Source organism: Papaver somniferum, chromosome 2, assembly GCF_003573695.1.
Source record: "Papaver somniferum cultivar HN1 chromosome 2, ASM357369v1, whole genome shotgun sequence".
NCBI classification, from domain to species: Eukaryota; Viridiplantae; Streptophyta; class Magnoliopsida; order Ranunculales; family Papaveraceae; genus Papaver; species Papaver somniferum.
Window position 1 is genome coordinate 72194229 of NC_039359.1, and position 23563 is coordinate 72217791.

The 23563-nt window shown below is 36.2% G+C and overlaps 1 pseudogene; it reads right to left on the reverse strand.

Moving 5' to 3' along the window:
• LOC113351369 overlaps positions 1-21986 on the reverse strand; it is a 30434-nt pseudogene extending 8448 nt beyond the window's left edge.
• Between the last annotated feature and the right edge of the window lie 1577 nt (positions 21987-23563).

A 23563-nucleotide genomic window follows, 5' to 3' on the forward strand; every position in this document is an offset into this window, starting at 1 on the left:
CGTTCCTCATAAATATTGGGTCTATTCTCTTCTTATGGCCGTCTACTTACACAACATTCTTCCCACTAAAATTCTCCGCTTCCAATCTCCGGTGTCCGTCTTATATAGACGCCAACCCACATATGATCATCTTCGCATCTTTGGTTGTCTTTGCTACCCTAATCTTTCTTCCACAACACCACACAAACTTGCTCCTCGTTCCACTAGGTGTGTCTTTCTTGGTTTTCCATCTAATCATCGTGGTTATCGTTGTCTTGACATTTCCACAAACAAATTCATCATTTCAAGACATGTCACATTTGATGAAACCATCTTCCCTTTTTCAAGTCCCTCTCTCTACTCTTCCCCTTCTCAAGACCCACAAATCCATCCTCTTTACTCCTTCCTAGACTCCTCCACATATCCCCTCCTGTAGCCTCTCCTAATACTCATCCATCTCCATCCTTCTCCGTCCCTGTTGACACGCCCAGTCGTCTCAAACCTACAGCCAAAGCTGTACTCTCCCCCTCATCGACGCCAATCTCGTCCTTCCCAGCCCACTCCCACTGAGCCCACTCTTTCTTCCGAGCCCACTCATCCTTCCAAGCCAACTCGTCCTTCCCAGCCCACTTTTGCTGAGCCCACTACCCATGACTCTCCACCGTCCTCCCTTACCCAGCCCATTACCGTGCAGCCCAACACGGTCTCCTCTCCACAGCCCATCAATGCCCCGTCCAACCCCTCCAGCCCACTCCCTCCGACCTCCCCTTCCAGCCCACTTCTTCCAACAGCTACTCGCCCAACTACTAGGGCTTCCCGTGGCATTTTCCGCCCCATTCAGCGACTGAACCTTCATGTCCAGTCCAACTCTCCAATTTCCCCTCTTCCACGTTCTTATCTTTATGCTCTTCGAGACCCTAACTGGAATGCTGCCATGTGGAACGAATACCTTGCTATGATTAAGACCGGCACTTGGCTACTAGTTCCTCGCCCCAGGAACGCCCATATCATTCGGTCGATGTGGCTCTTCCGTCACAAGTTTCACGCTGATGGCACCTTGCAGCGGTACAAGGCTCGTCTAGTAGCCAATGGCAAGTCTCAACAGGTTGGAGTTGATTGTTTTGAAACGTTTAGTCCGGTTGTTAAACCAGCGACTATACGTACTGTGCTCAGTATAGCAACATCACGTTCTTGGGGTATTCGTCAGCTGGACGTTAAAAATGCTTTTCTTCATGGTGACCTAGCTGAAACGGTTTATATGCATCAACCACCGGGTTTTGTTGATTCCGCTCATCCCGATTATGTTTGCCGCCTTCGTCGATCTCTTTATGGACTTAAACAAGCACCTCGGGCATGGTTTCAACGTTTTGCACAATTTATTATTGGTTGCGGTTTCGTGGAAGTGTTTGTGATTCCTCACTATTTGTTTATCACTCTGGTTCGGAAACTGCATACTTATTACTATATGTGGATGATATTGTTTTAACCGCTTCTACTGATGCCCTTCTAGGTCGTTTCATTGAGTTAATGAAACGTGAATTTGCTATGACTGATCTTGGTGCGTTACACCAATTTCTGGGTATCACTGTGACCCGCTCAGATTCAGGATTGTTTCTGTCACAGTCTTCATATGCACAGGATATTATTGCTCGTGCATCGATGACGAACTGCAACCCAGTCGCTACTCCAGTTGATACACAACCGAAGCTCAGTACTACATTTGGCCCTGCACTCAAGGATCCAACATTATACAGAAGTCTGGCCGGAGCTCTTCAATACCTGACTTTCACCCTCCCCGACATTTCTTATGCCGTGCAGCAGGTTTGCTTATTTATGCATGACCCTAGGGAATCACATATGCAGGCTATTAAACGCATTCTCAGGTATCTTCAGGGCACTCTTGATCACGGTTTATTTCTGTCCGCTTCCACTGTTACTGGTTTGACTGCGTACTCTGATGCTGACTGGGCGGGTTGTCCGGATTCTCGTCGGTCGACCTCTGGCTACTGCATTTTTCTTGGAGACAACCTGATATCTTGGTCATCCAAACGACAAGCTACTGTATCTCGTTCTAGTGCGGAGGCCGAATACAGAGGAGTTGCCAATGCTGTTGCTGAGACTACTTGGTTACGCAATTTACTTCTCGAGCTTCACATCCCGTTACGACGTGCCACTATTGTCTACTGTGATAACATTAGTGCCATTTACATGACTGGGGATCCTGTCCAGCACCAACGCACTAAACATGTGGAGATTGATATTCATTTTGTACGTGAGCGTGTACGTATCGGTAACATTCATGTCTTGCACATCCCTTCTGACAGTCAATATGCAGATATCTTCACCAAGGGCCTTCCTCGAGTATTGTTTGTTCGTTTCCGTTCTAGTCTTAACGTGTGCTCCTCTCCCGTTACGACTAAGGGGGTGTAATAGACAATATATTATATTTAGAGATGATATATTTAGAGATATTTAGTTACCATAATATTCTGGGAGAATACCAGATTTTCTGTAATACTCAAACTCTATTTATATGAGTTTATGGAATAATAATAATTAAGGATTGATTAACCTCCGACACTCAGTGCTAACTTTACTTTAATAAGGACTGATGGGCGATTAGCTTGGCCCCCGCAAGCGGGCAACAGTCGTCAGTGTGTCAGCATATGGCGCGCTTGGCTCCTAAGAATCCAGGATAGGAAACGTGCTGGAAACCAACCAAATTTTTCTTCCACTTTCTATTTCTTATTTTTATTTTTATTTTGTTGCTCAGTAGCATGGTAGGGGTTTTGATATCCTGTCACGGACGTGGTATTATAACTAACAGCTCTATTGCGAACGATTGATTTATTTTCTTACTTTATTAATACAAAAATGAATGAACTGATTTAAGAGTTTAACAAATTACTCTGCATCGGATTGCGCACCCTGTTGCACATTGGGTCCTCCACTGAAATTACTATTCTGATCAGATTGGATTGCAAGTCCTTCCCGAGTAGGCCAGTTAGCTAGGGCCGCTCTGTAGAGTGAACAAGTCTTTATACCAATACGGAGTCAACAAATTTTAAAATCGAGTGTCCAACCAGATAATTTTGCTGGTTTGTTCACTGCGAATTGACATGCATCGTGCGTGTCAACTAATACCGCATGGATCAACCAAATCCGCTAGCGGATCAAAATACTTTACACGACTCAACTAAATCCTCAAGACTGTTAGATTTTTTTTGTGTTTGTCGGCTCTGATACCAATTGAAAAGACGAGGGTACTCAAATATACCTTAATCTAAAACTTTTTCACCTATAAGTCCTTTCTCCGAAAATGATTGTCTATGGACTGAGTCGAGACAATAACAAATCGGTTCACACTTCGTGTGATCGTCTATGGATATGAGATCGAGACAATACAACAACGAAGTATGTTTACTTGATAAAAGGTTCGGACTTAACCAAACACAATAGGACAAGTAAATAAGAATTAACGTTTGTGTAATTTACGTTAAATTATAATAACAACAATTATAATTGAGGAAAATAAAAGTAAATGACACAACAAGATTTTGTTAACGAGGAAACCGAAAATGCAGAAAAACCCCGGGACCTTGTCCAGAATTGAATACTCTCAGTATTAAACCGTTATACAAAATCAACCAACTTAGTATAGTTGAAACCAAGCAACTAAACCTATAGTTCACCTAGTCACGTCTGTATTCCCACGCCTCCGACCTGTAATAAGTGACGTACTTGGAACAATTCATTTGGTTCGCATTCCAAACAGTAAAGGAACAACAAATCTGTTTGGGAACAACTCTTTTCAACCAAGTGATATGAGTTCGACAAAGGCTCTTCTGTTTATCTCAATAAACTCCTTCGTCAGGTTCTTAGATCTATCTTATTATCAACTACCGAAGTAGTTGTTAATATTTTGCAATCAATACTTTTAATCACAAAGAATTGTATTGATGCCGATCTACACAACTAATCAATCTAATCTACCACAAGAATAAACCGAATAGTTGGATCCTCTTTCACCGAAACAAGTATTGTGCACAACAAATATCATGAATTCCAAATCAGAAATCTTCAAAGTTTTCTTTGTCTTCAAATATTCTTAGATCTTCAATAAACACCTGCACAATCAACTTGAATCTCTTGTGATCAATCACGCGTAGAACGTAGTCTGTTAACAATGGATTATCACAAGACATCTTTATATCTACAAGCAGTCTAAAGATCTCCGTCAGAACTTCGATCTAGTTTGAGTGAATCTTATATCAGAAGAGAAGATTCTCAAGCATAAACAAACTAGGTGCAATCAAATTTCAACAACCGTTAGTCAATCAAATCAATCGAAAACAAAATATAAACCGTAATTGTCTAGTTTCCCACCAACGGTACTAATAGAGCTTCTCAATCTCAAAGAAGACTTTAAACTGAGCGGCCGTAAGAGATTTCTCCTAGTTAGCTTACTCTCCTCTCCGAATAGGCGGCTTCACCAGTAGCAGCACAACTGAGATAGTTCTTGTTATACGAGGATTAATTTGCTCGAAATGCAAACTTTCATATTTATAGACCAAGGAAGTTTGGACACCAAGGAATTTCCAAAACCGAAAATATTCTCAAGATATGCAATATATTCCAGATTCGATTTCCAAAATTCCTGGAAATGCTCTGTCCAAAATAATGACCGAAAATCTCTTGGAAAATATTCAACTAGTAAATGCACATTACTAATTTTCATTTTCCTAAAATAAAATTAAAAACCTTAAATAAAAGATTCTCAATTTATTTTATTCGATCTGGGATTTTCTTCCTTTATCTATTAAGGAATAACTTTGAACAATTAAAGATAAGCGTTACTGCACATGTTCAAAGTGTGTCGACATCTTTACTTTGTAAGTCCTCTTTCATACTTACAATCTTGAAACCGATTTGCCACACTTCCAAAGAATTTTAGAATTGGTTCATCTGACTTTCAAGAACTATGTGATTGATCAAGAACACTCAATCACAAATCATGGGTTTAACGGTTCTACCAAAACAAGTTTCGGTTCTACCTCCATGTGAGTACTTTGCATAGTCACACTAGCTTTCCAAAATTCGGTTGACTAGGTAATATGATCGATTCCCTACATATATATGGTATATAACTTGTACTTTATGCACATGTACATAGGATCGGTTCCCCTTTGCCTAAAAACGTGTTGCACCTGTCCATAGGATCGGTTCCCCTTTCTGCTAAAAACTTGCTGCACCTCATACAAGGATCGATTCTCCTTTGTGATCGGTTTCACCTCTTACTAGGGTCGGTTCCCCTTTACCCAGAGTAGGTCATACCAATAACACAAAATCGATCATACCATCTCAGGTGATTACTTAAGATCGGTTTCACTAGTAAACGTCATACCAATACAAAAGTCAGGCCTTTGTGAATAGTTTTACCAAGAACATAAACAATTCATGAGCGGTTATACTAATCACACATATTGGTAGTTTAAAAGATATTCAATGGATAACAATACCAATAATTCCTGGAGATTTCTCTTTCGATTCACAAAATAAGTTCATGAATTTACTTCCCTAAAACAAATGTAAACATTGTTTCCTATGAAGAATTCTTCACCTTATACCCATACATAATCACAATAGCATTCAAACGATTATTTCGATGTCTTATCTACAAAGGTTAATGGTTAAGCAATAAACCTTGTATTGTATTCCTTAATACTATGTCTAACTAGAGTATATTCATTCATGCTTCGCAGTTTTGTTTTCAATATGCACGACTTGAAAGATTCCTTTAGGGAATGAAACAGTTCAAGTCAAATATCACTAACCTCAAGTAGAAGGACGATGTTGTCATCGTAGCTCCTTGCTTCTTCACTTCTTCAAGTCTTCGCAATACTTGTAATGTCTCATATCCTAATACTTTCAATCTAACCTATACGAAGTTGACTCTAGTACATAATCAAGCGACTCTTAAATAAGTTTTGGCTCACTAAAATATGACAACCAAACTTGACATACCAATGCTTGGTGGGTTCAACCGAGCTATGCTCTAACAGTAATGTTGGAGTGTCGCTAGATCAAACTCATAATTTTTTATATGTCAAGCTTGTTATCAAATTTAGTTGATCTAAACTATATCTTGAGGTATAGGCTACTAAGTTCATCCTCGGACTAGGAATAAAGCATCGTAGTTGAGTATCCCAATTCACTAATCGACCTTGAAGATTAAAGGCTGCACAACAACGAAGACATCTATGAGAACTTCATCAACAAAGATATGTGAAACTGATTATTGTAGATTTACTCATATTCTATACCATTCTATATAATGAAATTATGTCGTATGACTTTAATATTATGATGATACTGGAAATAAGAAATTTCTAGTACAAGCTTGTACTTGATAAATCTCAAATAATAAATTCAAGTAATGGAGGTTATAAAGAACTTATCGCATAATAGGTTGAGAATAATTTATTAATTATACAACATATTGTAATTGCGTAAGAAGTTCATATGGGACACCTGAAAACGCGGGGTACCAAGTACACCACAAAAAATTTCGTTCGGCAACCTGTATGGACGAAACCTAATACAATTTCAAGTAGACTAACTGAATGATCCTTGAAAATATGTATATAGATTTTATATCTCTACCTCTTCTCAATCAGTATGAATATAGACAAGGAGTCCGTGAACCTGATTGCTAAGAAGAGTACTTTGGCGATCTCAAATATAAAAACCCAAGATCAATCTATTCCTGTCCAAACAATCCAACGTAATTTTTCCAAGTAATTAAACTTGTTATCTATCTTTCAAGATACGAATTCTACAATAGAGTCTCGTAATCAATTACAATTAGACGGACGTATATACTTAGATTGAATACCTAATACTTGCGTGAATCCAATTATAAAGATAAACAATATAATGCGAAAAATAAAAAATAAAAGAAACCTGAAAATTTGTTAACGAGGAAACCACAACTGTAGAAAAAACCCCGGTAACTCGTCTAGATTTGAACACCAAACGATATTAAGCCTCTACAAACACTAGCCTACTATCATACTTCAGACTATAATGTAGTTAAGAGCGAATTCACCCTCCAGCGATTTAGTTACATTCCCGCTCCTTACGTCTCTTGAACTTCGCAAGACTTTACACAATTAATTACCTTAATTGACGTCCTTTACAACCTAAGAATTTCTTCAACTGAAGTGAAGACTTTTGATAACAATTTGCATCTTACATATAAGCCTATTTGATTTCCGTTTAGATCAAAGATCAAGGTGAGGAAATCTATTTGCAATAGAAAAATCTAGCAAACCTCACAATCCGGAACACTTACATTCACTTAGATGAGAAGCATGGATCTTTTACCACCTATTAAGAACAATCTTTAAAAGATCAATTATAATCAGTTTTTAAAGATAATCTTGAGTACTCACAATGTCTGAGACGAAGAGAGCAGTGCGATTACTATCTATTTTGCCTGAAAGAGATACAAAAACCTCGATAACAGAAAAGCAAGATCAGGATTCACAAAATATCAAGGTAAAGACAGTTGGACCTGGCTTCACAAATCCCCAAAGAGAAATCTTTTATTCATAAACATAATCATGTTTCTTAGAGGAAACCTAGGTATATAGAGGAAGAATCTAGAATCAACTAGGACACATAGTTTAAGCAATTAAATTTCCTAGTTGAAAGAGTATATGTATTTTTCAGTTTTTCAAAAACCAGGGGTTGCTTAGAATTCAAGCTAAGATAACTTTGGAATCAAGAAAATACTTTTAGGTCTTGAATCTATAATAGAAGAACATACATAGTGCACTTGCCTTGGAACAGTGTATAATGACTGTTAAGTTTAGTAATTATGGCAAAGAACTAAAAGCAATTTGTTCATTTGAACACCTAAAAATTTAATCATGACACACACACATAAGTTTTTGAGTGGTCAATGAAGTCTTAGAAGTGTCTGAGAGAGTTCTAGCAATGCTAAACATATTAAAAATAAGTCTTTGAGCATATGTTGAAACATAAACTGAGACAGTTGGTACAACGGTTCATGAACCGTTAGCCTTGTTCCCGAGTCAAGGTGCAACGGTTCGTGAATCGGGTTTGCCAACCCTACAACACTATCGAACTAAGTTGACTACGGTTCGTGAATTATTCCCAACTGAACTCACAGTTTGCGAACTGGTTTGCAAAGCTTCATTTATTTATGAACCTCAGATACTCGAACTAGTTCGCCAACCTACCCTGAGTAAAAATATCAGTAGTTAATAATTTCTCTTTTATGATGTTTGAAACATTTCCATGTGATAAAATCACTTGCATGGGAAATTTTCAATTGATCCACAAATTAAATCATAAACAATAAATTGCTTGAAACTAATATTGTTAACGATCGTTGAACATATTTGCTAAATCATATTTCAATATTTTTAACAATACAAGCTTGACTTGAAACTTCTTCTTTGTAAATCTATTAGAAGTCACACGATATCGCCTAAACATATATAATATTAAGATGATGAGTATAATAGAATGGGTCAGTCTTGACATACTGAATACAAAAGTTCTCCAAATGTCTTCATCGATCTTTAGTCTTCGAGGGTGATGTCCGATACCAACTACCAAATTCTAACCTATTCCTATACATGACTTAGTAGAATACAAATCAAGATATAAACAGTTTTGATCATCTAATATTAATAACAAGCTTGTGATAGCAAAACTTGTGGGTTCAACCAAACATTGATCTAACAAAACCAAGTTAGTTTTATTTGCACAAACTAATTTGGTCAGTACATGAACTTGAAGCTTACAAGTAATATACTTGATGAATTAAATCTCTATTAACTCAGGTATGAACTTATCTGTTCAGAAGTCGATTTGATTGATTTTAAGATTCACGCACTTATGGATATGAAAAGTCTCTGTACTTTCAGACAATAATTTATTCACAATTTTTTTTGGATAGTTCACGAGCTTATTTTGTTTTAAGAGTTACTGAACTCTGAGATGAAAATTTGTTCACAAACCGTTTCAGAAAGTTTGGGTTGATATAGTCTTTATGCATTATTGAACTCCATGATTATTTGATGGTTCACATACAACGTAACCATATGATACACGGATTTTATATCGATCAAAGAGTGTGTGCACAATCTTCTTTGTAATTCAAAGAAAACTTCTCACATGCTTGCATGATCAATATATATTGAGAAGTACTTAAAGCTTACTTAGTTTATAAATTCATATTTGGTTGTAAGCTAGATCCTAGCCTTGTTCATCATTATAAATAGAGGGCTATCTGCAAATTAAAATCTCAACCCTGGGAATTCTGTGTCCTAGTTGTGGCTATAATCGTCCTTTAAATACCTAGTGTTAGAGCATTTCTCGGTTGAACCCGCAAGTTTTGTTATCTCAAGCTTTTTATCAAATTAGATGATTAAAAATATATCTTGATTTTTAGTCTACTAAGTTAAGTCTCGGAATAAGTTAGAATTGTAGTTGAGCATCAGAGATCACCCTTGAAGACTGAAGATCGTCTGGTATGTGAAGACTGCACCATTCTATTTTACTCACCATATCATCATTCCATCTATTCAGACTATGTTGTATGACTTATAGAAAAGAAGAAGTTTTGAGTCAAGCTTGTCTTGTGAAATTAGATGTTCAATGGTCCTTTAACAATATTAGTTCTATTAATTAATTTGTGGATCAATTGAAAATTTCCCATGCAAATGATTCGTCACGTGGAAAAGGTTTCAAACATCATAAGAGAGAAATATGAACTTACTGATATTTCTACTCAGGGTAGATAAAAGAACCAGTTTGCAAACCATATATATATATAAGTGAAAGAAATATAGAGAAGGTTGACGAACCAATTCGCCAATCATAAGTTCAGTTGGGTACAGTTCACGAACCAAGTTGGCAAACCGTGGTTAACTAAAATTTAAGTTGAATACAAACTGGCTAGCAGTTGGCGAAACTAGTTCACGAACTGTGATCAACTGAGTTCCGGAGTCTAGAAAGTTTGGTGAAATCAATTCACGAACTCTAGCACTCTGACTCGTGAACCAGAACCGTTGTACCAACGTTTTTGACATGTTTAGCAGATGCTTAAAAACTTATTATTTTAATATATATATCATTGGTAGAAATCTCTTAAAAACTTCTAAGATTCATCACTTAAACACTTATGTGTGTGTGTCATAATTTAATTCTCAGGTGTTTGAATGAACATCAGATAGCTTTCAATTATTTGGCTAACTTTCCAAACCGAACAGTTATTACAACTGAACCTACGTGTATACTATTCTATTTTATTTTGATGTCTCTTTTTATTATTACAACTGGAAGAAAAATATTTATAGCAAAAATATTGATATAGATGGGATCTCCTCATTGATACCTCATGATGGTAATCCATTTTTTCCACACTATACTTATTTTTCTACTTTCACAGAAAGTATTATGGTCAGTCGTTACTATTTATTGTTTTATCTTGTTTTGTGTTTTAATCAATTGGTTCTCTCTAATCATTTTTTTTGTTTTTTTGTCTTTGATCAACATTTAATTATTCTAGTATATGCACAATTGTGGACTGAAAATATGGGTATCCACCCACCTATAGAAAAATTATCACAAAAATTCTTGTACATAAGATATAGGTGATGATGAATACAGTCTTTGAGTTCAGAGGCCATATGCATTATAGTAAGCATGCGAGGCTCTGAGACAAAGTTACTCGTTCTGTTTGCCGAGTAACATAACCAAGACATGAACTGACATAGACTAGAGAAGTTCACAACAGGGTTGGATTTCTTGATAACCTCAAATAATGAGGCTTCTCGTGTAGTTCATTTCCACAGTCCATGTGAACTAAAAGTTCTTGGAAAATGTAATCTTAATGGGCAGGCCACGAGATCCTGACATTAGATTTTGGTGGACCGTTTTAGTGTTTGCTTGATTTCAAGTGATCTCATATTGAATTTTAAGATAACCCTGGTATCTAAAAAGTGTAAATAGAGAAGCTCTTTCAACTGGGAAAATCATTCCCTGACATTTTGTGTCCTAGTTGATTCTAGAGTCGTTCTTTATTGACCTTTTAGTTCTACGACTATAAGACTTCGATTTGGGGATTCGTGAAGTCAGGTCCGACTATATTTACCTTGATAGTTCGTGTACCCTGATCTTGTTTTACTGTTATGAAGGTTCTCTTAATCTTTCAGGTAAGATATATACAAATCACAAAGTTTCTTTCGTCTCAGAATTTGTGATTCCTCAAGATAGGTATCTAAAGATTGATCTTAATTTATTTTTCGACGATTGTTCTTGAAAGGTGGTAAAAATGCATCCTTATCATCTAAGTGAACATAAGTGTTTCGGATTGTAAGGTTTGCTATCTTTGTCTATTGCAAACATTTTTTCATACACCCTGATCTTCTAGATGTAAACCGAAATAAAATAGGCTTCTCTGTTAGAGGAAGATTGGTATCAAAAGTCTTCACTTTGGATGGAGCACATCTTAGGTTGTAAAGGACGCCATATAAGGAATCAAGCACGTAGGACCTTGCGAGGTTCAAGAGAGGTAAGGAGCGCGATTGTAACTGAAGCGCTTGGAGGATGGATTGGGTGTCAACTACATTCCAGTCTGAAGTATGATAGTAGGCAAGTGTCTGTAGCGGCTGAATAAAGTGTGATTTTCAATCTGGACGAGGTCCTTGGGTTTTTCTGTCTCGTTAAAATTTTTTCTAGTGTCTTGTGTTTTTCCTTTTCTGCATTATACTGTTTATATTTATAATTGGATTTACACATGTTTGTACGTATTGAATCTGAGTAGATACAACCCCTTAATTGTAATTGATTAAGAGACTGGTTTCTTATAGAATTCGTATCTTGAAAGATAAATAACAAGTTTAACCACTTGGATGATTGGATTATTTGGATACGACTATGTTGATCTTGGATATTGATTTTTGAGATCATCCAAGTACTCTGATTAACAATCAAGTTCACGTACCTTGTGTCTATATCCATACTGAATGAGTAGAGGTTGAGATATAAACCCTATATACATATTGTCAAGGGTCATTCAGTTAGTCTACTTATATACATGTTTCCGGATGAAAAAGTTAGGTGTATTTGGTATCCCCTACGTTTTTACCTAGGGTTTCTTGTGAAAATGTCTTAGGTTACGACTTTTAAATTCTTCACTAAGGGATTTTTGAAACCCGGTCGGACTATACTTTACCTGATATTTCTTGATATCTTGAATATTTCTTAATCATCGTAATTCTTATCTATTCGGAGGTTTGTCTCTTCTGCTATATTGACATTCAAGAATTATAAATAAGATTGGTAGAAATTACAAAATTATCTTCGTCTCATACTTTGTAATCCAAAAGTTTCATATTTTTTATAGATTAATCTTGTGAAGTAAATTCGACTGGGCATCTCTAAAACCTTTTGAGGAGACTATTATTGAAGTTCTCTTGCTAACTTATATATCTTGAAGATTCCTCATAAACACACGGGATTCCATTACCTTGATTTTATATCTTTCTTAAGGAAACCCATATGCCTTTTATATGAAGAAGAATAATTAAAAGTATTTGTACGTTGTATCTGAAGCAACTCCTAGGGCTGCAAAGGAATATGAAAATCAATTACGTAGGATCATGTTGGATTCAGACACATAAGGAAAACTACCGAAGCTACACTGCCGAGAGGGCCGATTCAGTCTCAACTATATTCAGTTCAAAGTCTGATGGTAGGCTAGTGTTTGTAGCGCCTTAATATAGTGTATGTTCAAACTAGACTAGGTCTAAGGTTTTTCTACAATATTGTAGTTTCCTTATTAACATAATATCTAGTGTCTTGTGGTATTTATTTTGCGGATTATATATTTTATCTCTATAACAGAGTAGTATGTTAAGCAACTTAGACAGTTCTTAACTCAACTATACAGAACTACAAGTTTTGTTCTTGTTAATTCGTGTCTTGAAACACAGATTACTAGACTTGTTCTTGTTGGAATTCGGTCTGTTTATAGTTCGATTACATACTAGGATGTTTTTGGGTACTGATTTTGAGATCGTCCAGGGAACTTGGTTTACAATCAGGTACAAAAATCTCTTCCGTTTATGTATATTTATTCCTAGCAGAAAGTACTTGTGTCCATACGGGTTCACGAACGAAAAAGGTTGGTGACGCACTTGGTACCTTCTCCTTTTCATGCCCCAGTTAATATACGAATACCAAGCCGACCGTTGTAGATCTTTTAATTTTGGATGGTAACTAACAATTCATACAAGTTAGTCATTTGGATGTTATATCTATTGGTATTACTAATTTTTTTCATTTTTAATGAAATAATCGTCGACATAATATTCATATACTAAGTTGTGTCAGCATACCACATGTAATAGTGGTTATTAGATTAAATTCTTATCCATGTCGATTGTAACACAGAACCTTAACCCAAGTTCTAGCATCAAATTTTTATATGTCGGCATGGTACAAACTTGTTCGACGGTGTCGATTTTTCATTGCTCTATGTCGATTATTAAGCGTAAATCTTATATTTTTGTGTTAATAAGGGAAGAAAAAAAAGCCCATGTTGTTATTATAGAATTTATTTCTTGTCGTAAAGGTTCAAATCATTTAAGGGTATACTGGAAGATAATCGTTCTTTCATCCCATATATAGACGGAATTTTCCAATTCTTTTAGAGCGAGAAATTTTTTGGATTTCATAAATATTCATTACTTTTCTTGTTTCACTTTTTATTTCATTCCGAAGACCAAAAAAAATTAACTTATTTGTGATAGTATTTATACATAGTAAATAAGGGTACACATGGAATAAGTCATCTAAAAATTGGAGTTTCACCTATCTAATAGGACTATCAAAATTTAAAATTCCTCCTTTATACGAGGGACAGAGGGAGTATATTTCTATGGAGACGGAAACCTTCACAATCCATGAACACAATGAAGATAAACTACGAGCAACTAATCAAGCAGAAAAGGAAGATAAAGTTCCCGTTAGAAGAGAAAAAATCCCGAAGAAAGAGGGAAAAAAATTCCATACAATGAGATATAGTTATCGTGAGAATAACTCGAGTTTTATTAGTGCTTTTTTCTCTTAGTATGCTAAGAATTGTTTAAATTAAAATCCAAATTTCACCTTTTCCCTCTTCTTAAGTAGATTTTTTTTTCATAGAAAAACTTAGGCTTTAGGAAAATACCTAAGGGGAATACATCAGGGAGCTATTATCCAACACAGAACCACTTTTTTCCCTATTAGAGTTGTTAATTACATAACACAGCCAAGTTAAAAGAGTTCAAGTTTTGAAGTCTATGGATTACTTTAAGGCCTGGAACGCAAGAAATAAATTGTAGCTTAGGATTGTTATCATAATAATCCTTCCTCCTAACTCTTTCATGGTAGCTTAGGTGAAAACGCCTTTGAAATGCATCATGGTATAACATGTTGAAACAAACTAAGATTTCCATTCATTCAACTTGTATTTCTATGGTTGTGTGATGACATTCCTTATCCCAAGAAAATGCTAGATCATCTCCTCATGATTCTCCTACTTCCCCATAGTATCCTGAATATCCTCTAGTCCGAATGATGTTTCATACAAAATCCAAAGTTATAAGAGCAGTTAAATATTTTAGATTTTCTGGATTCTATAAGGTACAGATTTTGATAGTCACACCAACATCTCTTCCACTGTCAGAATCCATAGGAAAAGAAGTGAGATCCTCATTGCTTAATCCATTATCTTCATTTTAAGGAGAGGGTTGAGAATGTGGTTTTTATTATGGTGGATTCTGTTATGGTTGTAAAGATGATGTTTTATGCTGGTAGTGGTATGTCTGGCATTTGGATGGATATGACTAAAGACAAAGTCACACCCAGCCTTCCAGATGTACCAGCAAGCAGTTGCATAAATATTGTAGCAAGAGGTAATGTTTCCAAGTGTGAACCAAGAATTAAGCCAATCCATGAAGTTTGCAGCGTGATCAAACTTCCCATGGTTTGGGCCAAGGAGGAGGTTCCAGATTGAGACTGCAGAGGGGCAGTTTAACATCATATGTTTCAAGGTTTCCTCCCAGTATTCCAGAGATTTCCTATTGGATCAATATAGTGAAGAATGCTAGAATTTTTAGCGTTAGTGGGGAGAATTCCATGAGCACATATCAAGATGAAGATCTGGATAACTGGAGCAACATCCATATTCGATAGTGCTTTCCGATTGTTTGTATGAGTATCATTGTTCTACAATCTTTCCATCTTGGCTTGATAGAGAGATTTTACAATAATTTTCCAGAGTCAGTAAGATTCTACATAATTTTTTCCTCCTTCCCTGGATGATTTGGGGTTTGGAGAATGGCTTGAGCAGTAGACGTGCTGAAACAAGTAATTATCATAGTGGTATTAAATTTGCCACTTGTAAGGATGAGATGTTCAACCCTTGATATCCTGGGAGGGAAATTGACAGGTTTAGGGGTGATATTTTTAATGTTTGGAATCCAGATATCCTCCCAGATGCTGACAAACTTTCCATTACCAATCCTCCAAGAACTATGTTCTTGTATGTTGTTGATGCCTTCTAGAATTCCCTTCCAAATCCAAGAGTATCCATATTTGGGCTTAATATACATGTTGAGAACATTTCTACCAGTGAGTATCTAGCATCCATCAGCTGGTACCAGAGAGAGTCTTTATCAGTCTCGAGTCTCCACCCAATTCTTGTAATCATAGATCTATTGAAGTGTTTTATATTCATAACGCCTAATAGTCACATGTCTGTTGGATTGCAGTCAGTTGTCCATGATTTTGGGTAGTAACCTTTTTGGGTTATCTAGAGATGTTCCTTAGAAAAAGTCTCTTTGCAGCTTGTTTAGCTCCTGACAAGTTTGTTTAAGAAGCTTGAAGTTATTCATTTGGTATGTGCTTATGGTTGATGTGACAGAGTTGATGAGGACATGTCTTCCTGCTGAGTTGAGGGGAACATTTTTCCAACTGGTTAATCTGAGTTTGAGTTTGTCCACTCCAGGCTTGGAAGAATTAATCTTGACCCTATGATTGAAGATGGGGGATCCAAGGTATTTGACATTTGACTGAAGCACTTGAACTCCAATAGAGTTGTTAATAATGGGGATAAGATTAAGATCAGTATTCTCGCTGAAGAAAACACTAGTCTTCTTGAAGTTGATGAGATGGCCAGAAGATTCACCAAACATTTTAAGGATATCAATTGGGTTTTGGATTTCAATCTTGTTAGCCTTGCAAAACACCATGCGGTCATCATCAAATAAAAAATGTTTGATGGAGGGAGCATTATTACAGATCTTAATGATAGTGATAAGACCCATCTCTTCAGCTTGAATGAGGATCGTAGAGAGAGCTTCCATGTAAGAAAACATAAGGGAATAGAGGCCTGAGCCCCCTGGATGGTTTACAGAATTTATCAGGAGAGCCATTGATAAAAACTGCAGAGGATGTAGTAGAAATGCACTAGTATATTTTACCATACCAATGGTCACTGAAACCTAGTAAATCCAATAACCCTTTATATGTAATATTTCAATTATTACAGTAATACCTTTATGTTTATATTTTTACAATTATCTTTTTAGAGGTTTCTTTTATAAAAAATTAATTTAATTATTATTATTTTTTTTAGATTTTTCAAAAATATTCTTTTCACAAAACCGACAGACAAACTAAAGAAAGTAAAAAATCAACTTATTTTTCCTTAAAAAGATATTTGAAGAAATAAATAATAAAACTAAAAAATTTAGAAAAAAAATTAAAAAATTTTAAAACTAAATTTTAAGAAGAAAAAATTAAATTAAAAAAGAAATTTACAAAATTCTATGAAAATAAAAATGGTGACTGTTTCTGAAATTTTCTTAAAAAAATATAAAACAATTCTAAAAATAAGATAATATTTTTAAAAAATATTAAATTAAAAAAATTAATAAAAATAGAAAGATAAATAAATAAATTAGTCAAGGTTATCTAAGTAATTTAACTAGCCTTAGAACACCCCTTATCAACTTACACTAGTTAGATTAATAACTTTCTTGGAGTAATCTCACCTGGCGAATCGAGAAGTTTAGGGAAACTACTGATTGTAGCTTTTAGCTGACATTTTTCTATTGCCTGTCATTGACAGTGCAATGAAGTTAATACAGTGACAAGGTAAACACTGTAATGTTAAATAAAGGAAATGAATATCGATGAATGGAAAGTGACAGGGAACTGGCTTTCTTACCTTCCATATCTCTTCGTCAGAGTAAAGGCCTAGAGGGTCCAGATTAGTTCGCACAGTTCCGCGAAAGAGAGTCGCTTCTTGAGGAATTATACTAAGCTTCACTCTTAAATCCTTTAGACCCATTGAGCAAATATCTAACCCATCGATAAGAATCTTCCCACTTGCAGGTTCTACAAGGCGAAACAACGCACTAATGAGTGTAGTCTTTCCACTTCCGGTTCTACCAACAACTCCAACTCTTGCACCCTCTTTGAAAGTGCAAGTGATTCCTTTGATAACTAGAGGAGCATTTGGACGATACTTTATCTGCAACCATCACCGCCAAACATATGCATAAGAGTTTTACAACCTGATTGTGGGTTTTAGATATAGTTGAAGTTACAATCGATATAATTGATATAACTCACCTTGAGATCTTGCAAATCTATCCTTCCTTTAGAGGGCCATGAAGCTGGAGGTCTTTTGTCAACAACAATTGCTGGAGGCTCTGATGGTATATGCATAAATTGTTTTATACGCTCAACAGAAATGATATAGTTAGCTAAGTTGCAGAACCATCGAGTCACAATAACTTGGGTGCTGGTAAGCGCCAAGGCATAGGATAAAGAGAGCCCCACAAAACCTGAAACAACTGCAACTATAAATATGATATTCAAATTGTAGACTTGGTTTTAAATTACCTGGATTTACAGAACCCCGAGGAAGCAAAACAAGGAGAACAGCTTCTGTAAACAATGTCAAGTTCTGCAGTGCTTCAACTCTTATAACTAACCACTCCATAGCAGCATTAGAGTGAAAGAAGAGCTTAGCATCTGTGTCGATGAGTTTCAGGTAACTATTAAAGAACCTGTGAGTCATAGAAAATTAAAAGCCCTTACTGTGACGACTCCTACTGATGTTTCAGCAGCATAGTTCATAACAGGAGCTTTAGTGGTTCCATTAATCCTAATTAACTCTCTTGCAGAGACCAGATAGTAATCCTTCATTATTAGCACAATTACACTGTCAGACTAAGATTGTCAACAAAAACTACAATGGGAAAGATTCGATAAGGGATGAGATCCACCTGAACATATTTTACAGCTACCATCGCTAGAACAGCCACAATGAGAACTGGCCATGTCACCGAGGCCATTACACAAATGGTTGTTACAAGCTCAACAGAAGCTGCAATCACAAAAGAACCGGAAAAAGGTACGGCGAAATCCAATACATTTAAATCAAATGATGCCTACAACAGTAAGAGATGTACATATTAATTCAGAATCATTTTGACTAGGTGAGAAAACATATAGAAGGAGTATATTTTACCCGTGTTAAAATCCTTCCAATCGGAGTTGAATCAAAGAAGAGCATAGGGGCCTTAAACACAGAATTTGTGAAACCATAGAAGAAGGCTCTTGAAGCCTTCAGTCCCAAACGCGCTGCAAAGTAGGCCCTCAAATATACAAATAATGTACTCACAGCTGAAACCCCTGCGTAAACTCCGACTAACATGCTATTGTTCACACTGGGAACACTTATGGCAATTGCTAACCAATAAGTAGAAGCAATTTGGAAAGAAAAGAAAAGAATCTGAGAAAACATTGATGAACCAAGAAAGAATAATCCCTTAGACACAATGATATAATCGTAAAACGGCTTCCACCTAACGTCTCCACTCTCCCTCTCTTCCTCTTCTGTCAACTGAATCCCTGGCATACCTTTCATTGATATCTCATCATCATTGTTATCTTTTACATCATTGTTATCTTTTATGGCCGAGGCATGTTTAGACTCCTCCGACCTGTTTGGATCCAACTTTTTAAATTCATTCGTATTTCTACTTTTTACAGTGTCCATTTCTGTCATTGAATTCTTATGGGCACTAACAAGCTGTTCAAATGCAGTCCCAACAGTTAATAGCTTCTCATATGTTCCTGATTGAGTGTCTTTTCCACCTTCCATAACCTGAAAAATTATGTATTACGAAAGCAATAACAACCAAATGTATTATTTTACAGTGTTTAGAAGTAAATGCGATTACCAATATTACATCAGCTTCAGCAAGGAATTCAACTTGGTGTGTCACTAAAATGACAGTCTTTGTTGCGAGAGCTTCCATGACACAATCCTGGAAGTACACGAAGTTCATGAAGTTCTCTTTCGATCAGTACGTATGAAGCCTGCATTCAATATTAAAAAGTAACAAGCAGTGGACTCACATTGAAAAGAATAGAAGCTGTATGTGCATCAACAGCACTAAACGGGTCGTCAAGGAGATATATATCAGCATCATTATAGACAGATCTAGCGAGTTAAATCCGTTGTTTCTGTCCTCCACTCATGTTCAGCCCTCTCTGACCAATTTCTGTAAGATCACCGTAGTTCAAATTTTCAGTATCTTTATTGAGAGCGCATGCTTTAATGGCCTTAATGTATCTGCCTTTGTCCATTGGTTGTCCAAACAATATATTATCACGAATTGTCCCGCTCTGTATCCAAGAAGTTTGTGATACATAGGCGATAGACCCGAGTACATCAACCTAGAAACAACAAGTAAAACTAATGTTAATAAAGTTCATTCTAAATTTTTAAGATTAGAGTCCTTGTGTCACTCACTGATCCTGAGATCTTCGGTATTTCCCCCATTATGACGCACAAGAAAGAAGATTTTCCAGCACCAACAGGTCCACAAACAGCGATTTTTTGTGCTCTTTTTACGACGAGATCAAAGGACCTCAAGGTTGGAACGGATAAATCTAGCTCCCAACTGAAAATACCAGACTCTACTACAATATCAAGACCGCAGTTCTGTTGTTGATTTTTCTTCAGAATATTTTTATCAGCGAGCTCGTCATCAACCAAAAAAGTATTAAGGCAAATTAATGAAACCTTGACTTGAATTATCGCAGAAAGAGCCTCGGGAATCATTTTGACAGGTTCTGACATGGTCCTCAGCGTTGCCAGAATTGTAAAGATGGTACTGGCATTCAAAGAAGCACTATTCACAAACATACATCCTAGAAAGACAACAGAGGATACCAATGTGGGTGACATCCAGTAGAGTGCAGTTCCATAAGATTTCTGAATCTGCGACTTGGACAACCATTTGAACTCCTTATCTCGGAGAGACTCGATCAAATTTTTAAAATTATCTTCCCAAGAATGTAGTTTGATGATCTTCATATTGTTTAGAACCTCAGAAGTGGCTCTTAATCATTCATCTTATAAATTGTGTTTGATAAGTCTGAAGCATCTTTGCAAAGGGCACATTTAAAATTGCACATACAAAGAGAGGAACTAAACCAGGAAGAGCCCCAAAACCAACTATCTGAAAAGTACTCCAATAGCAAGAAACAATTGAACTGCGTAAGTCCATGAAGAATGGAACCAGAACGGGAATTCAACCATTCGATAAGCATCAACTGCAATGTAATTAACTATTTCCCCAGTTGAGTGTTTTTTTCGACCCAAAAAAGCTTTAGCTGCTTTTGATAAACCGCCACCATTAGAGCGGATCTCATCCTCATACCGAACCTTCTTGAGCTAAAGTACCAATGCCTCTGAGATAAAGATTCTGTAACCTTGACAATGACTAACATACCAACTAGTGAAACGCCGTGAGACAATTTTTCTTCTTTATGGGTTGCATAATTTACAAAGGCATAAAGTAACAGTGGAGAAATTACAACAGAGAGGGTCCTAAGAAATGCATAGATTCCTACAAGTATCATTTCTTTATAGAAACCTTAGCTAGTGCCCAAAGAACTAAATTATTATCATTTTCTGAGCTCCTTTGGCTCCGTAGAATCTCCCAAGCTTGGAAGAACGCCTGGTAAGCAATAAAAGCTTCATCTTCGGGGACAAGATTAGGTATGTCTTCTAATGCTAATGGTTTTAAATGGCCCACACACATCAAAGAGTTGAGCCAAGAAAATGTTAATTTGCTAAACAAATTTGCATTTCCTACTCCTGATCTGTTATTTTCATATTTTGGAGTTAGTAGTGGCTCTGACAAAACCTCTTCCTGAGTATCTTGCGAAACTAGCAGTTGTCTAAAATGCACTAAAGCACAAAAGAGAGGCAGCAAATTTACAGACCATGAAATCAAATCGAATTTTTCGTGTTTCACTAAGATTTCCACATAATGTATAGAATTGAGTATAGAGAAGGAAATCCACCATACAGAAACCAAATTTCCTGCCCATTTGATCAGCGGCACAATGAGGGCGAGTGACACAAATATCCATATTAACCCCCTAATGAAGTAAAATGGCCAACTAAAATCAGATGATGCGTCTTCTTTCTGAAGTGCACCCCATGTAGAAACACTAAAATGTGCAATGGCATTAGCAGCACAACATACCGAAACAACTTCTTTGGTTGTTTACAAGCATAAGAAACTCAAAGTAGGACACTAAAAAACTAATTCCAACCAAGGAATGCATCTTCCTAGTCCATCAAGACAAACCCCTTTGTTTGTTGTTTACAAGCATAAGAAACTCAAAGTAGGACACTAAAAATACAAAAACAAAATTCAAGTGCTTGATAAATCCTTATAATCAATCAACAAATGAAAAAGGATCCAAATTCAATACACCAGCCAGCAGCATACTAAAAGAAATTAAATATCATCAAAGAAAGAGAAAGAAAAACCATCAAGAAATTTTGAAAAAAAAAATTTTGACTTACCTTGATTGTTCTCCATTTTTGAAATGTTTCTTCTGTACTCATGTAAGTATTAGCAAAACCATTAAAACCAGAGCACAAGAAGTATGAATTTGAATGCTGTATCTTTCCACTGGAGTTATGCTTATAAAAGGAAACACAAATCACATTTTGGTTGTTGGTTTTGATTGGGTCCTTGTGTTTCATATTCTGTAATTATTCCTATAAATTGAATACAGATTACAGAGGAGCTGAGGTTAGTTTACTTTCTGACATGCACGTCGTTAGTTGATGGCCAAATCTTAATTACTAAAAAATACCAATTAATCGTCATTTTTCTTCGTCTCTAATATTACATTTCAAAATTCTTAGGTTGTTTTGTTAATCAATGTTGGTCGACAAGTATGACTAAAATAGTTTCCACCGAACAATACAGTTGAAGAAGAAAATATCGGTACTAGAGAGAGATTACGAATTGATGCTCACTGGACCAAAACATTAAAGCAGCAGGAGGGGAGGGGAGGGGACAGGACAGGGTAGCTAGGTGTATTTTAACCGACCTTACTAGAGCCGGTATAATTGGTGCAGGGACAATTTTGGGACAACACGGGAGGCACAATCTAATTTTTTTTTTCTTTTTTTTGCTAAGAAAATGAGATAGTATTAATCAAATTGAAGATTACAATTGGTTTAGGAATGATGGCTGTAATCCCATCCATTCACCAGAACAATTGTGCTGTCTACAATATTTTGCAGCATCATCATCTAAAGATAGAAACTCAGAATTTCTACTAACATGCCTAACTTCATAAAAAGTGAAATCATTCAAAATGTAAATGCTATTATCTAGGATAGAGCTACTACACCAGCTAATCCTGTTATTTTTATTTCTTAATGGTTATTTTTATTTCTTAAATAAGATACTGGATTCATAGCATCACTGTAGATGCAAATCACTTCTAAATTCAGGTTCCTTGCCCATTCAGTAGCTAACAGAATTGCAAGACATTCAGCTTCTTCAGGACCTCTAGCTATCCTTGTAGTTGTCTTGTACCCTCCATGGTTCCCTGTCCATCAATAAGGTAAATGCCAATACCAATTCTGTTAAAATTATCTCTATAAGAAGCATCACAAATACAACATCGCACAGTTATTAGGCAGGTTTTCTTATGATTCACGAGCAGTAAGTATTCTTGTAATGGATGGCATATGGTTATTAACAGCAGCATGTAATGTTTCTCCTGCAAGTTTCATGGCATAAGTAGCAGTAACAACAACACTTAATGCTTTTCCTTGAAATGTATCGAAACATCTATCCCTCCAGGTGGTCCAAGCACTCCAGATGGTCCAAGCAGCAGTAAGGACTTGACACAACAATGTAGATATTTACAGGAGGAAATCCACTTGCAAACCCAAGAGATGATTGATAGACACATTTTTGTGTCTAATTTATCTCGATTCTATATATTGATAGTGCTCATTTTTGTACTTATTATGGTGTTTTATGTGTGTAGGTATTTTTGGCCAATAAATATTTTTGGAAAAATCTGCTCAAAAAGTTGCGCGGGGCACCCCGGAGGACACTTGTTATTCGGACCCCTCAAATGGATAAGGGGT